Source organism: Danio rerio, chromosome 13 (assembly GCF_052040795.2).
Source record: "Danio rerio strain M-AB ecotype USA chromosome 13, GRCz13ab, whole genome shotgun sequence".
Classification (NCBI taxonomy): Eukaryota; Metazoa; Chordata; class Actinopteri; order Cypriniformes; family Danionidae; genus Danio; species Danio rerio.
In genome coordinates, this window is record NC_141033.1 from 18,683,416 (window position 1) to 18,700,023 (window position 16,608).

General features: G+C 35.0%; 1 protein-coding gene and 1 long non-coding RNA gene across 10 annotated transcripts in view; one reads left to right on the top strand and one right to left on the bottom strand.

The window, feature by feature from the left end:
- lrmda (leucine rich melanocyte differentiation associated) overlaps positions 1-16,608 on the bottom strand; it is a 597,710-nt gene that overhangs the window by 91,503 nt on the left and 489,599 nt on the right.
- LOC141375027 (uncharacterized) lies at positions 7,255-13,141 on the top strand. Of its 5 annotated transcripts, none has more exons than XR_015505838.1 (7): positions 7,255-7,303; positions 7,789-7,986; positions 8,582-8,615; positions 9,981-10,036; positions 10,130-10,277; positions 10,389-10,465; positions 11,786-13,141. It is a non-coding gene; the product is annotated as an uncharacterized LOC141375027 (long non-coding RNA). The 5 variants fall into 5 exon arrangements; XR_015505837.1 differs by having other exon boundaries at positions 7,789-7,973; XR_015505835.2 differs by having other exon boundaries at positions 7,255-7,973.

Consider the following 16,608-nt stretch of genomic DNA (forward strand, 5'->3'; position numbering starts at 1 on the left):
TCAGCGTGGGCCGGGGTGTCTCGTGATGCTGCGCTGAGGTACAGTTGACAACAAATCAGTAAATTCACCAGGGAGCAAGAACACAGTTTTGACAACAGTCCAATGGAGCTTGAGGTAACTGACAGATGAGTTCAGTCCTTTCCGCGGCAATGATTTCATCCCCAGAAAAAACGTGGATCGAATGGAGGTCACAGGTTACCTTGTGTCAGTCGGTCTCAGATTGCTTATTAAATCATCGCCAGGCTTTGTTCTTTATGCTAATGGGTCAATGACATTTAAGGGTGTCTATGTAAAATGAGCTTTATGAACATTTTCAATAAGACATTTAATTAGTTGTGTCATGTGGTGCAACCAGAGAACAATACACAGAGGCATGGACATTGGCATGGTTGGCACCATTTTGTCTAATGTTTTATGCAGTGCTGAGGAACCTTCTTTAAAACTGTAGCTTGGTAAGCCACAAGTTATCCATCAGAAAAAATAGCTAAGCTAGTGTCAAACAATACTTCTAAAATAGTAACTATTCACACTTTTTTCACAAAGACGTAGAGAATATTACAAAGCATGATTTAATGTTAACTTTTAAGTAAAATATATGATAACTGAAACAGTTCACTACAATAACAATATCAAAGACTTTGTTGAAGCCTTATCAAAATGTTCTTCAGGTTTTTTACAACTGTTAGAATAGTTTTGGATGGACTGATTTTAACTGTTCTTACAAAGCAACTAACCAAATAAATAAATGTAATGCAAAAATATGAAATTTCTGATTTACTAATAGATGGCTGTAATACATTATTGTATACTACCTGACAATAGTCTTGTCGTCTATCCTAGTTGTAAGAGCAACAAATAATAACTTGACTACTAGTTGTAGCAGAAGCTTGATTTTTTTTTTTCAATGAAACATCTTTTGAACTGCATCCTAATCTTCACAAATACTGTAGAAGATTGGAACCCACATGGACCCAAGATTCTTACAAAAATCCGTCAAGTTTGGTGAAGGAAAAATCATGGTTTGGGGTTGCATTCAGTATGGGGTTGACATCAACAGCCTGAGTTATCAAGATATTTGAGCTGCCTATTACATAACAAATCACAGGAGAGGGCAAATTCTTCAACAGAATAGCGCTCCTTATACTTCAGTCTCTACATCAAAGTTCCTGAAAGCAAAGGAGGTCAAGGTGCTCCAGGATTGGCCAGCCTTGCAACCAGACATGAACATTATTGAGCATGTCTGGGATAATATGACGGAGGAGGCATTGAAGATGAATCCAAAGATTCTTGAACTCTGGGAGTCCTGTAAGAACACTTTATTTGCCATACCAGATGACTTTTTTAATAAGTTATTTGAGTTATTGCAGAGATGTATGGATGCTGTCGTCCAAGCTCATGGGAGTCATACATAACATTAATTCTTTTTCCATTGCACCATGACTTTATATTCTATTATCTAGAGGCCTTTGCCTCTCATATAAGCCACTTCTGATACCAAATGATCAACTAGAAGTAAAGTTTTTATTTGTTGTTCCTAAAACTTGGATAAGTCACAAAACTTTAGTCAGGTAGTGTGGCATGCGATCTTGTAAGATGATGCTGTGCATGCAGACTATTTCAAGTTCACTAAATGGATGTAGCTGTTAAAAAGCTACTTCGCTACTTGCTGGAAACAGTAGCTAGTAACTAGAGAAGATACATTATAAAATAAGAGCTACTGTTAAGCTACTGAAAAAAATGTAGCTAAGCTAGTAGCTATTCTCCAAAACTGGTTTTATGTTTGTATAAGTCTTTTTGTGCTCATAGATGCAATGCTCAGCATAGAGTACACCCCATTTTGAAAATACATATTTTTATCCATTTCTCAGTGAATATAGGCAATGTACTTTGATGAATTTAAACAAAACAGATTTATTAAACAAATATATTTATTAATAGTCACTAAACATATTTAGAAATTGAAAAATAAAATTAGGCTCAAACAAAATATTGCAAAAAAAAAAAAAAATCAAATAAATTACAACAAAATTACCAACACAATTTTCAACCTTTTTTTTTTTGCTTCTCTTGATTTTTCTTTTTTTTTTTAAATTTGCATTCAATATTTTTCTTTAACATAAATTTGGGTGTAATAGTTTTTGGACCGCTATTGTAAATTATTTTGTTAGATAAGCTCAAGATTTGGCTTCAGCACTAACTAATCTAATGTATATGCACAAATATAATATTGTATAGCTTTCTATGTGAAAAAATGACTTGTGAGGGGTGTACTTATATATGCTGAGCACCTTATGAGCATCAAACATAGATAAGACATAATGAGCACCTGATAGGTACAAAAAATGTCAATATGGCGTTTCGACAGTGACATTATTTAACATTGTGGCTGAATTATCTGCAGTCATTACTCTCCTGAATGTTGATAGCATTTGTGATGCATACTATTCTGTTAATACATTAATGTGTGTAATAATTATCATAAATAATAATTATCATAAAGGAATGGTTATTCAATGAAAATTATATCTCACAATCGACAAACTGATCTTTTCTTGGAGTGAGGTAAATAAAAAGCCAGCTATTGTCATTATGACATAAATACAGTTATCATACCCGAACAGGTCTGAGTTAATAGCCAAAAAAAAAAATCACAATTATTTACGGCATGCTCATGATTGTCACAGCAGAAGGATTTTCAAGTACACCAAGTATGAATTGCATTTGGGAAAATGTTTATCATCATTTGTGTCGAGGCTTAGACAGACATCTTTCATAACACGTTTTCATCTATCACTGATGATTTATAAGCCCAAAAAAAAACACATGATACATAATTAAAATAGAATAAATGGAAGCTGTCACAGAATTAATTGCTATCATTTGTAAATTGATTGTATATTGAATCGCACTAACAAAAGCAAACCCTGCCAAAAAAAAAGACCTCGCTATGAATAATAATGAATAATAAATAGTTCCAGCATGTATCTACCGCGGTTCTGAATTATAACTCTTCGCTGTGTTTTTCTCTTCCTGCGAGCAGCATTTGTCTTCATAAACTTTTCCATTGGCCCGTCACATGATCATTATAATGCAATCAGAGCTCATTGTGCACAGATCAGTTTCGCCATCAGAAAGACAAGTTGCTCAACATCTGCCAGGACTCGGTGTCTCAGCATCTGAGGTTGAGGAACCCCCTGACATGAACACAGCAATCCATATCATCCTAAGCAAGAGAAGGGAAATTCGAGGACCCCGCATCGATCCTATCATAAAAAATATCCAAACCATATGGCTTGCCTCTTCCCTCATAAATTACAATGATAAAGTCCTGGGGTTCGAGACTGTGAAAGCCACGCTAACCTGCTCTAAACTCTTGGCAGGACTAAAAGCACACAGGAAATACTATCCTGCATCTCAGATGTCCTAAACGCAAGTCACAAATCACGTACAAATATGAATAATGCTTCGACTGCATTAGCAATCACTTTTAAAGCTGATTAGAACGCAGGCATGGGGTATCCATTTGTATGATATATTTGCTGTCAGTCTCTTGAGATGGTCCAGCATGACTGGGAAGCAGACCAAAGGCTGAAATCCCGCAAGTATGTTATTGCGAGTGGGCTGGGCAGGCTGGCTTCAACTCATGTCCGTGTCCATCATGCTGACACATCCTCCGTCATGAGGTATCAATTAACACTTGCTGGTGTTTCTTTTGTGTCTCTGTATTAATAGATCATCCAGGAGGGGCCGCTTAATCACAGCTGCTGTAATTTCATGAAGCAAAGCAGTACTGATTAAAGACTCTAAAGTGATGACATGGTGGCTTTAGCGGTGAATAAACTGCTGCTGGTGAGCTAATGTTAAAGGATTGGGTCACACATATCATGTATTTTAGACACAGAAATCAGAGGGCCTAAAGTATTAAACTATAACTTGAAATTATGTAAATATTAACAATAAAAAAAGCTAAACTGATCAGTATACCACTACTATTACAAAACGTTCTTCTTAAACTTCATATATATTGTCACAAGTGGGACACTAAGGCACTATTTAATCTTCTGAGACTAACTTCCTAGAGCTTTCAAGCTATGACCACCAAACTCAGTCCAGACCTCCAAACTATTCTGACTCGGGTTGCTATATCTTTTCTCAATGATCCAACATTCGGTTTTCCAAAAAAAACTGTCCCTGGACTGTCAAAATAATCCTTTAGACTTAACATTGGACCAAACCTTGTGACCTCATAACTCTGCATCATACTGTCACACAGACTTCTAGTCCATTTCACTCAGACTATAAAACTGCCAATCACTGATGACCTTTTAACTTTTTAGCCACACCCTAGCAAACACTTTTAGGAACCTAGAGACTGTTGCATAAACTTCCATTGCAAAAAACTGTCATTGACTTAACATTGGATTAAACTTTGTGACCTCATAACTCTGCATCAGACCGCCATACAGACTTATGGCTGAGCTCATTTAACTCAGACTACAAAACTGCCAATAACTGATGACATTTTAACTTTCTAGCCACACCCTAATTAGCAGATACTGCACCCTAGCAACTTCCCCATAGACTATATGCCCATCCAGCTCTGGGGAACACACATACACTCCCATGCACACACATACACTGAGGACAATTTTACTTGTGGACTTGTGGAGAAACCAGAGCACCCGGAGGGTACCCGAGTGAACGCGGGGAGAACATGCAAACTCCACACAGAAATGCCAACTGACCCAGCCGAGGCTCGAACCAGCAACCTTCTTGCTGTGAGGCAACAGTACTACCTACTGCGCCACTAAGACCACATTTACAATATGTGAATGTGTGATTCAGATTTATCTTCTTCTTGTGGCACATATCAAATATTACTTGTGAACATGTGAGCAGGAACAAGCACATTGATAATATTCTCATATCAGTTTCAAACCTCATTCATGAGTGGATATAAACCTCATGAATCAGACACAAGCAGTCCTTTCTGAAATGTAAGCGGACCGATAGGATATTCATGCCAACATTAGTTGTACATCACTGAAATAGCATTGCCAGTGTATGACGTCAATTCAAGCTGTACACTGAGTCTGAGGACACAATTAGAGCTGCATGATAAATCAAAATGAAATTCAAACCCCTATGGCTGTTGCTGAATAAAGAGACAATTTAAATGCTTTCATTGATTTAGCACGACTAAAAAACACAAGACCACAGCAACAAATTGTTTATCTGAGTTCTTACAGTTTTACTCATAAGAAAATGTATCATAATGAAGCACTGTTCACATGCTTTCAGATGTAGCAGCATTTAAAACAAAGAAAAGCTATGCATTTACTTTCATAACATAATGATTATCTTCCATTTCATTATCTTGTCTGTGTTATTAAATTGTCTGTGATTTATTGGCATGGCTTGTAAATGAACTACAACTCTGTGTGAATCACATGAAATGTTACTACTGATGACAGAACAGGATTTACTGACAAAATGCACATGAACTAGTTGTACAGCCCTAGTCCAGTTAGTTGGAGTTAGCTCTTAATTCAAGTTAAAGTTTTCAATTGGTTACAAATGTATAAAACACAAACAAACAAGACCATCTGGTGAAATGTGTAATTTGAGAGCCTCTTTGAAAAACGGTAATCGATCATTTATTTTGTTAACATTCATCCTATTGTTGTTATTCGTTTAGAATTCGTTTAGTTGCTTTATTTGATGGTTCCTACTTGGGGAGCTATGTGCAGATTTCAGACATTAGTTATCAGATTTATTAACAATTTACTGGAATATATTTAAAAATTACACATATAGTTTACTATTTTAATGTGCCGTTTAAACCCGCTTAGAAGAAAAAAAGACAACTGAAAAATCGTATGAGTAGTTATTTCTAGCCTTTGCAGTAAATGTTAGTAAACCATCTGAAAGCATGTGAAAATCCCACAATCAATAACATTTTTCATTACTAAACATTTTATTTTAAGTAAAATTGTAATAAAATCTCAGATAGATCATATATTGTCGTAGTCTTGGTCTTAGTCATGCTGAATCAATGAGAGAGTTAAATCTTTTTTTAATTCAGTAATAGCTATGAGGATTTAAATTTTATTTTGATGTATCATGCAGCCCTAATTGTGCAGAATAGAACTGAAAAACTATTTGTTAATAACATAAATTAGGCATGTATCAAGGGTTGTCACTTTCTTCTGCATGTTGTAAGAAGTCACAGAAAAAGAGGCATGTTTTCTTGATTCAGTGTTGACAGATCATATTAGAAAATAACTTACTACAACTAAAATACCTCAAAACAAACAAACAAACAAACAAACAAACAAACAAACAAACAAACAAACACAAATAAATAAATAAATAAATAAATAAATAAATAAATAAATAAATAAATAAATAAATAAATAAATAAATAAATAAATAAATAAATAAATAAACGGGTTTCTTTAAAAATGCTCAGTAAATCTCCCTTCCAAACATATATGAATCAGGAGTCCACTATCAGTTTGGTCACGGTAAAATTGCTGTGTTGTTGTAACTACGGATGCAACAATTAACCGAATTCACTATTAACCATGCTTTAATATATCACGGTTAATTAATCGTAAAGGTTTTTTAACACTGTGTTTTTGCATGGAACAAAACTGCTGCAATTAAAAGTTATGCCAACTGTGCGCTAGTTTAAAGTTCCAACCTTGTACACAGAGGCTAATACGCACACTGAATTAACTATGGTTGAGGCCATTAACTAAGGGCGTACTCACACTATATAGTTGCCTTGAACCAGGCCGAAGCACACTTGTCCCCCCTCCCGTCCCCCCTGATGGCCCGCACTCACATTACATTCAGGCCTGGGCACGCTTACGTCATCAATGATGTGCTGTTCAGTAAGAAGCGCTGTCGCTTAGCACAGTGGAGATTTCTTTAGTTAAATCTTGTACTAGTTGCATCTTTAATAATCTACGACAGTTTGTGTTCATTGAACAGTAAGAATGCACTGTAAATGCGAATAGTATTCCTTACTATCAAAATTCTAGTGTGTTTACTTAATTTTAAGCTAATTGTTGAGTTTACTAGAAATGCATTAGTGTTGCTGACATAGTAAGGTATAAAGTTCCCATAACTAATGTAATTTGAGTAAAATTGCTTATAAGGGCTAAGCCATGCTGTTACGCATGCGTACTGGGTGGTGATTTCCCATCCCCCATCCCGAGTCACAACCAACCGCCACCCAGCACCGCCATTGAAGGACAGGATTTCATATTGAGAAGATGTACTGCTGTAAATCAAGGTAAACTTTTCGTTTTAATTACTACTTTGATTTTATTTGTATAGTATCAGTAATCTGTTTATTTCCTGCACTTTGTGAAATTGTTTGCTGTTTTGTGAACTAATTAATAGCCCATGATGTTGTGACTAAACGTTTTGACCACTGCACGTTATTTGCAATACTGTCTACTTTACTAGATAAGCTATTTTTAGCTGCTTAGTCCTTTTTAATAACTATTAATAATTTGTAAAGTTAGTAGTAATTTGTAAAGTGGGCGTTATGCTCTAAAAGAGCGGGCCGCGCCATTTTAAATGATGCACTGAGAGAGCAAGAGCGCGCGCAATGATCCGTTCAAATAGATGTAAAGTTAACACATAGCTGTAGGTCTACATTTTTAAAAAAGAAAACGAAACCTATTTATCCGCATTACAAATACAGTAACGTTAGTTATCGCTGAACTTTAGTGGCGCTTGTTGTGACGAAAATATGCGTGTTTTTTTTTTAAGATTTACTTTTATGAGATCACCTGCAGGAAGCAGGTGAGGAGATCAGCTGTGATTCGGTCCGGCGTCAGCGAGCGGCTCATGACCAGACCAGTCGTTTTTTTCTCCATGATCGCCGGGGCAGCAGCAGTTTTAACCCGCCGAGGCTTTTAGAACATTATAAAGCAGTTTCAGCTCAAAATGGACCCGTGAGTGTCGTAGGTAATTTAGGATTTCGATGCGATTACGATTTGTGTCACTGTATGAGGCAGATACATATTTACACATGATGCTAAAGTGTGCTTATGCTAACAATTCCTATGAAACTTAAAGTTAAACTTATGAAAATGCGAGAGATATTTAATTAACTCATTTATTTGTTTTATATGCTATTTGTCTTTTCTTTATGCCGTTTTGAAGGTTTATTCCAGTGTTGCCGTTACGTTATTGAGTGTTTTGTTTTGCTGTAATGACAAATAAATCTGACCAGACGCGACTGAATATGTGTGATGGATAACGTTAATGATGAAGTGGTATAACTCGTACAACCAAGCACAGAAACATCCCTTTGTTTGCTCAATATCACACAAAGGCATCAACAAGCCTTTGTTATAAGCAAACTTTCTGTAAAGAAACAGGCTTTGCCAAACCTGTTAGTTTGCATTTTTAAAGAAGGTTTCACTAATTTTTAACAATTTAGGGCAAATAAATTTGAACAATTACAAGGTTGTTTAAAATGTAGCACACCATTAGAGTATTGTGAGTGGCATATTTGGTTTGTAATATCATTATACCCTTTATTTATTTTTTATTTCAGACTACCAGTTTGTGAGCTGATATGCAGTGGAAATGTAAGTTTTGCACTTACACATCAAAGAAAACTTTTTGAACAATACCGCACAAGCCATAGAACATATTCATGAATTGTTCTATTAACGTTACCTTGTCTCCATACTGAGTGTCAGGGTAATTTTAAATCGTTTAATGCATTAAAAGTACATTTAACAAAATTCTCAGCAAAGAACTGCATGATCAAGAATAGTCCGAATATTTTGTCCATTTGAATAATCATCTGAGGACTAGTTAGAAATAGGGTTGTTGTGTTGTGATACCATTAATTTATGTTACAATACTATACCAGCTGAAGTATGGTGATACCAAGTAGTATTGCAATACTGTAATTCATAACTTAAATCCATGAAATAAAGAAAAATGTCAGAAATAATATATTGTATATGTTATTATAGGCCTACTTGAATTTAAATAATTCCCTTATTGTTGAAAAAAGTATTTGCACATCTCTTCACCTAAAATGTATTCATTCCAGCAAAAAAAAATACATTAAAATAAAGATACATAAAGAAAAAAGCATTTTTCCAACAAACCTAGGCTATATGAAGTGGTCAAAAATTGTTTCCTGTTGCTATTTTGGGTTTTTCATCTATCATTCTTTTTTCACACTTATTATCGGATAAGAATCCAAAGTAATTCAAAATTTCACTTTATGAGTCATTCTTTTTAATAGATTGTCACGGTTGTTGTAGCTATTATATCATATTGACAGGAACAGAAATAAACGAATTCCGATTCAAAATGAACCATCACAAAATATGCAATAGGCTACTATAAAAGGCGCAAATTCTACAGTTTTACAACCTTAGAAGGCTCCATAGACTATTAAAATACAATGATCTATTGTTGCTGAATCGTGTAAGTATTTTAGTGACTTTTTCACATGCAGCATTATGTATTGTAGGCAGACTGTTAATGACAATACTACCGTTTACAAACTACAGTGGCACCGCCAGTATCTTGGAGCCATAGTATCACGATACTACCATAGTACCGGTAAACCGTGCAACCCTAGTCAGAAAGTTCAGTGTCCTTTTAAAGACATCAATTGAGACAAATATTTATTCCACTTTTAATGCGCATAAAAGTAAGGCACACCAGCAACAATGCTATGATTATATTTAATCGGGGGTTGTGTTTATTACTGTTTGGTGACAAGTATAGCTCATGCTTTTGATGACAGGCGCCGGGAGTATTTGGCAGCTTTTATTATTCAAGAACATTTAACTATGTCATGTTAAAGTGTAACATCTGTTGCTAAATGGCATTGCATTGTATCATTGCATGTGTTTCTGATTTCTGTTTTTTGTTTTAGAATTTCGCTTAGCCATGTCAATAACACTTTACGTTTTTGTGCACAACAGTGACATCCAGAAGGAAGTCATAGAGGAAACACCAGCTGATGCAAGTGCTGCAGAAGGTTTGTTTTCTTTTCAAAACTTTGTGTGATTTTGTGAATTTGTGTTTTTGAATGTTATTAATGACTAATAATGTTTTGATTGGATCTTTGCAGAATTCAATCGAATATCAGGAAGAAATGTGAGATCCAAGTTCTACGCTGCATTGGACACACACTGCTCGTTTGATTGAAATAAAAAAAAAAAAACAGGAGAAAATTGCAGAAGAAAACTAGAAGAAATTTTCAACATGTTAATTCAAAGGTATTTTTGTGACATCATCTTTGAATCATAATTTGCATTTGATTGCAATAAATTGCATTTGATGTTTTCATTGGGCTATAATGCATGTCTACCTGTCTTTACTTTTTCAAGGTCATCTGGCAGCAGTTCTCCGGGGTCTTTCAGTCCTTTAGAGGGATGAGTCTAAAGAAATTTTCAGGATGTGTTTTGTAAGTAGTATTATTGTTTCTGCTTTCTTAGACTGGAAATGAAGCAGTCATTCCAGTTTACTTCACTTATTAATAAAAATTTTCAATTTTATAAAAATAAAACAAATGCATTTAATGTAAGTATTTGAAAGTAAGAGGGATGTTATATTATGGTCTTTGGAGCAAGAGCATTGCTATGTTGCAAATACAGCAGCTTGTGCCGTCACAGGGTCAGTTAGCTTCATAGGCCAGTGAAGTAATGAATGCATTTCTTTAATTTTTAAACACACTTGTTTTGAAAAGGAGGAAGATTAGCTTGAAAAAAAAATCTTAATAAGTGTAATACCTATGTAATATGTTGAGAGAAATATAATTTCAGTTGAAAGAACCTGCTGGATTAAGATGTAAAAAGATTGTGTTAAAAGCCACAAAGTCAAAGGTGCTCCGTATTATAACCAACCCTGTGAAGTCACCTGCTGTGGGATTGTAGATGGCTGCACCCTTGTTCTAAAAGCCATACTAAAGCATCAATTTTCTTATTAAAAAATAGTTATTAATACATTTTTAAAAAGTGTGCTAAATAATGCAAACTTGACTCACTGCTTTAATCTAGCAAAACCAAATGCATTCATGAATCGGTTCCCAATTTATTAAGTTTTCCCTACAAAATATTTATACTGATTATGTAGCACCAATTGGTCTCTCACACATTTGCATTTAATTTCTTGAAAATGTTTTAAAAGTACTTTTACTGCAGTTTGTTTTATTACATTACAGTGTTTCTTTAATTAAAAAAATTATTGTTCCTTTAGAATAGTATCATGTTCAAGTTACTGGAATTTAGTACCAATATCTGCTGCAATTTTAAGCAGCAAATTTCATGCTAACATTTTAAGCACTTTTGAGCACATTTTTAAACAGCACTGTTTTGCCATTCTGTTCACATGCTTAACAGAAATGACACTCAACAATGCTCAAATGTTAGCAGGAAATGGATGTTTTTAAAATTACTATATGGATTGGTAATAAATTCCACTATCATGACAAGCCTAGTAGAAGCAGTACAGGCAAATCCATCGTGTTGGTCTACATTGAAGCAGGAGCACCATAGCAAGTCCTTCTTATAAGAAGCATTTGAATGTAAAATGTACTATAAACACAAATAGTCATGCTAATAAGCAACTAGTTAATAGGGTAATTGGTTCCTACTAAAGTGTTACTAAATTAAGCACAAGGAATTGTATTTTTTTCACCTCTGCTTTTGGTCTCCTGGCCACTACAGGCTTTATTAGTGCCATTTAGAATATCAAACTTTACTTATTTTTCTTTCTCTATTCATAGGATGTAATTGTAGAGTCGGACTTCAGTGCAGAAGATGTTGGCCTGCTGACTGTCGTGTGTGAAGATGTCTAAAGAACCTCATTATGGATGCAATGTGGGCCTTTATACTGGAAGGAAAAGTGGTTATGGACTTTGCCACATGCAGTATGTCTCTTTTTTTGCTTTGATTTACACACTGAATTCGGACTACCCAAAGACTTTGAGCAATGCATTTGAATTTGTTCAACGTGTGTTGCTTTTGCTGGGAGGGAAGCGTAATGTGTTTTATTCGGCGAGTGCCTATACACTGCTGTGCTTTATGTTTAAAGGTTCAGGTATAATGGCATGTTTAATTACAAAGTGTTGCTTTTTAACATGTTGCTGTTTGCAGTGTTACATTTAGGACTGCAGCATTTTGGTGTTTAAAACACTTTTTTTTTTTTTACCAAAAAAGTGTATTGTGATTTATAGGGTTGTCAAAAGTATTGAGTTTGGTACCAATCGGTACTGAAATAAAAAAAAAAAAAGTCCATCCATTTCCCACTAACATTGCAAGAACTGATTGGCCATTGTGTTCACATGCTCAATAGATATGACTGATTGGCTTTGAAGGTCATTATTTTTACCACACTTCACCACTGTTCACCAGGTGCAAAGATACAAAGACACTGGATAACTTCAAAGCACTGTCGATCAGTCGATTCATCACCAGATAGCTTATATTTTAGCTTCTAAACAAATCAGCTATCGACATGGCTTTGAAACACTTCAGTGTCTGTGTAACTTTGTTTGGACTCAGTGAAAAATGGTAAACCTATGACAGTCACAGCCAATCACAGTCATTTCTGTTGAGCATGTGAACACAGTGGCCAATCAATGGTGTTTAAGAACGAGCTCAGTAGCACTCAAATGCTGGTGGAAAATGGATATTTTTAATATTTCAGTATTGATTGATACCAAACTCAATACTTTTGACCACACTAATGTGATATTTTCTGTAGGAAAATCTAAACTACACAGTCTAACAAATTAGCTTTAAAGCTTAATATCTGTTCCTCTGTGAGTGTCTATATGCTGCCATGTTTAAGGTGCTGGTGCAATGGCATGTTTAATTACACTAATTCAAGTATCTTTTTTTCCAAGTGTCAAGTATTTAAAGTTTTTTTGATAGATTTTCAAACCTTTTCGAAAACTTGTGTTTTAGGGTTGAACATGTTTATTATATTTTTTGTCTGTATTGCTGTTTACAGTATATTACAGCACTTTACAACAGGTTTTTACAAAACTGTATTGTGTACAAGTGTATTGTGATTCTAAAATATCACAAGTGTATTGTGAAATTCTGCTAATTTTGTCAAATAAAATGTTTACATTTAAGACCTGTATAATGTCATTACTTGTAGGTTGAACTACATATTTTATGTTCAGTTTAATTGAAGAAAATGAGGAAACCGATTGCACGTAGTTTCTTTAGTTGACATTACTTAAAATGGTGGATTAAAACAATGTTGAGACTACTAGCATTCAAGATGTTAACTGAACATGGTAGAACAGTATTAGTTAAATAGAGTTATTAAAGTAATCTTACTATAAAACCCTAAGTAAGATTACTAAATAATGACAAGTATGTTAACTAGAATTTTCTATTAAACTTACTTAATTTTTAACAGTTAGTTTACTTTATAAGTTTTAGTTTTCTTACTTCAAGGCAATAATTAAACTTAACTTAAGATTTCCTTGTAAGTTTATATTGCAAAAATAAGGCAATCGGTTTCCAAACTTTTTTTAAGTAAACTGAACATGTTAGAATTTACAGTGTGATTATTGAACACATAAGAAACAGTCCCTTAAAATTCACTCCTTGTCTTCAGTTCGGGCTCAAGTGAACCACGCTCTGGCACACCTCTTCCAACCGGACCAGGGCCGATCAAGTGTACCATGCCTGAGCCTGATTCAGAGCACTCAGACTTCTTAAACAATCCGGAAAATGGGCCTGAGCACGGTTCGGATAGCATAGTGTGAGTACGCCCTAAGGGCCCTTCTTTTAAGCACAAAAGTTCATTATTTCTTTTCTTGCGTGCATAGTGGGTGGGGCGCTCACACTTTCCTGGAACAGAATGCCACAAGCAATCCATGCGTCACGTCACGAGACTTTGTATGGAATATACACGTCTACTCCAAAGAAAAAAAAAAATACTAAATAAAAATGTCAAACAAGTTCATAGTATAGTTCAAAGGTGCCTCTCAAACAGAGGTTCAGCAGCTTTTGACTACATTTGTTCTCTTTAAAAGGGTAATACTTATATGCTTAGATTTACATTAGACAAATACTACTTTTTTATGATTATATTATACATAATATGTAAAAATATTACTAATGTTTAAATGCCAACAATTCTAAAGAGAAATGGACAATTGTTTATTTTTATTATTTATTTTTTAATTATTTTGTGCTGTATTATTTGGTCACTGAGCAGGAATAAATACCACTCTAAAATATAAGGTGTTTCAATGTGATTTTCTAAACAAGTAATTTTTTAATTAATGAATGATAAATAATCGTGATAACCACGAAACCATGATTATTCCTGAGACTATAATCGTACAACCAAAATTTATAATCGTTGCATCCTTAGTTGTAACCTGACATTGGGTAAGATGTGGACAAAACCAACCTTTGGATTAAAGTGTAATTTAAATTAATTTGAAAAAAAAAAAACAACTTGGGTTTGTGAATATTTGAGCAAAATGTACTTTTGTCAAAATTTGCAGATACCAACCTAGTTCCTGGTATTACCAATTAACACAACATCCCCACAAAGATACTTTCCAAACACAAACAACATAATAACTTGTGGCACTATTTAAAGGCATTTGTCACTCCTCAAAGCACTGTGTATGTGTTTAAAGCATCTTCATTTCCAAATGATGTGTAAAACCAGCCAATCAAATTATATATTGCTACATGTCTTGGATAAAGTTTATAAAAGACTATTTTAATTCATAAACCAACAGCATGATTTTCTTTTCTTTGAGCATCCCGAGGTGCACAGCTACCATTTGATATGAACATGCCTTATTAACCTAAATCATTAAAAAGAAATGATTTCTTGCTTTCATATCCAAATGATTGCACTGAAGTACAAACAAATATGTTAAATGATATTAAAATAAACAACTGCACTTCGACAACGTCACGCCAAAACCCTTTCTCCATATTTCAGCTGTGCCTTCAATCCACTACATCAAACAGCAAAATATAGGAGGAAAAAAACAGACAGACAAAAGAAAAAAAAAAACAATGGTGTTGATGACACGTCCTCAAATCCAACACAAACAGAATTATTCAGTGAATGCAGTGCCACCTCGTATGGAGATAATGACACTGAAGACAGAGAAGTCATCTCAGAACAGTTCGGGATGCCAAGCCCGAGTTCAGCAGTTGAAACTGTCAGGGAAGTTAAGTCTGTCCTGGTGTTTTAATCTACCCTGCTCCGAGAAAAAAGAAAGAGAGGGGCGCGCTCCAGACTCGTGATAAACAGGACTCATGGACTGCCTCATGGAAGAATCCGATCCCATCTCTGTGTTCTTTTCTCTCTTGCTCTGATAGACGGTGAAGAATGGCTGGAGCGGTCTGGCTCTTCCTCTGTCTTCCACCATTAATCTCCATCTCCAGACTAATGGATATTCATGCTCCTGTGCCAAAGCAGTCCTGGGAGGCCCACCACAACCTCTTGAGAGAAATCATATCATATCATCTCTCTCCGACAAAAGAAACAAAAGCAGTCCTCACAAAGAGAGGCCCGAAATCAGCCCCTGGCAGCCCCTATACAAACCTACAGCCCTGTAGGAGTCAACTTAAGGCAAGTGGTCTCCCACAGATGGATTGAAAGCCATTACGAGTAATTAATCAGGTCTGTGGAAGAGCAAGGATATCTAAAGCAGATGTATGGGAGTCACATCAAATGACTAATATGAATCAATATCATACTGACCTCTATTTTTTTCCCTTCATTCTTTCTTTTTTTTAAACACACAACTTTCCATCCATTATGTTCTGGCACCTGATCTGAAGGGAGCGGAGGTGTAAATCTGAAAGTCAATATAAACTCGCGTGACGGCCATTCATGTTTTATAGGAGCTCATTACTTAGCTGTAGCTGAAATTATAGGTGTGCTTTATAAAGGGGCTTTAAATGGCCGCAAAACACCCCAAACTCATTATACTGAGATCCTAAACACCTCATCAGAGCTGGAAAAACCTTTGGATCGTAACATTGTCACGCAGCAAAAAATGTCTGTAAGACAGTTCTCCCTCATCCGGATCAATTGAAAACATATGACTGGCATTTGCCTGAGGTTTATGCAAGAAAATAAAAGCAAAGCATTCTCTTCAGAAATAAAGCATTTTTTTCTGCCTTATTAAAGCACAGACAAATCCCTGGTGAACATATTTATTATTTCTAGAAAGTAAAACAACTAGTCACAGGTTTGTCGAAATATAATATCAGGATATTACAGGATACCAAAGCGATGACAATGCTGTGTAAAAAGCTTAGTAAAGCCAACGCCATCTAAGGTTTAAAGTAAGGCTCCATGATATTGAAAAAATCTGATATTGCAATAGTTTCGTTTTCTGCGATATATATTGCAATAAGGGTATGAATCAAGTATTAAAATAATAAACAAATTACTAGCAAGAATAATTGCAACAGAGCAAAGTAAAAAGTCAAACTTTTTCTTTTGGTGTGATGTAAAAAAACTTTACTTATTGTGTGATGATGCTTTAAACGCTTTTGAAATGCCTTTGAAAACACATGCAAATGATACAGTTTCAGTGTGTTA